Source organism: Coenobita brevimanus, unplaced genomic scaffold (assembly GCF_032717465.1).
Source record: "Coenobita brevimanus isolate Jiangsu-jjx unplaced genomic scaffold, ASM3271746v2 jjx.HiC_scaffold_1125, whole genome shotgun sequence".
NCBI classification, from domain to species: domain Eukaryota; kingdom Metazoa; phylum Arthropoda; class Malacostraca; order Decapoda; family Coenobitidae; genus Coenobita; species Coenobita brevimanus.
In genome coordinates, this window is record NW_027641935.1 from 5,510 (window position 1) to 6,296 (window position 787).

Here is a 787-nt window from a genome sequence, read left to right on the forward strand (position 1 = left end):
CTGCAGCATCAGACAAATTATCTATTCTTCTCTCATCAAGATATAGGCTTACATCTTTATAAATACACCTCTTGAAATCCTCCAGCAAAATCATCTGCTTAAATTTACCGAAATCAGAATCCACATTCTTAGAATTTAACCACTGCTCTAACAGATCTTCTTTGATTTTTGCATACTCAACATGGGATTGCTTATCTTGTTTATAAGTTGTCCTAAATTTTACTCTATAGGCTTCAGGAACAAGCTCATAGGCCTTAAGAATCAAGCTCTTAACTACATCATAATTATCAGATTGATCCTGAGGCAAAGATGCATAAGTTACTTGAGCTTTACCGGTGAGAACAGTTTGAAGGAGTACTGGCCAATACTCCTTGGGCCAACTAAAACCTGTAGCTACCCTCTCAAACAACTGAAAATACTTAGTTAAATCAGATTCATTAAAAGGAGGGACAAGTTTAACATTTTTAGCCACATCAAAATCATCAGAGCTAGATGATCCAGTTCCACCTTGTTTCATGCGATACTCATGGTCTGCCTGAATCCTGGCAAGTTCAATTTGTGCCTGAGCCTGTACCTGTGCCTCTTGAATACGAGCATTTGCCTCATTAACACGAGCCTCCTGCAGGGCTAGCTGTAACTTAGCTAATTCAATCTGCGTTTGCTCATTTGGAGGAGTTACATTAAACAAGCTTTCATTAATCATATCAACAATTTGATCTTTAGAATGATGAGAGCGAACAGCAATTCCCAATTGTTGAGCAACAAGCTTAAGTTCATTCTTTGTTCT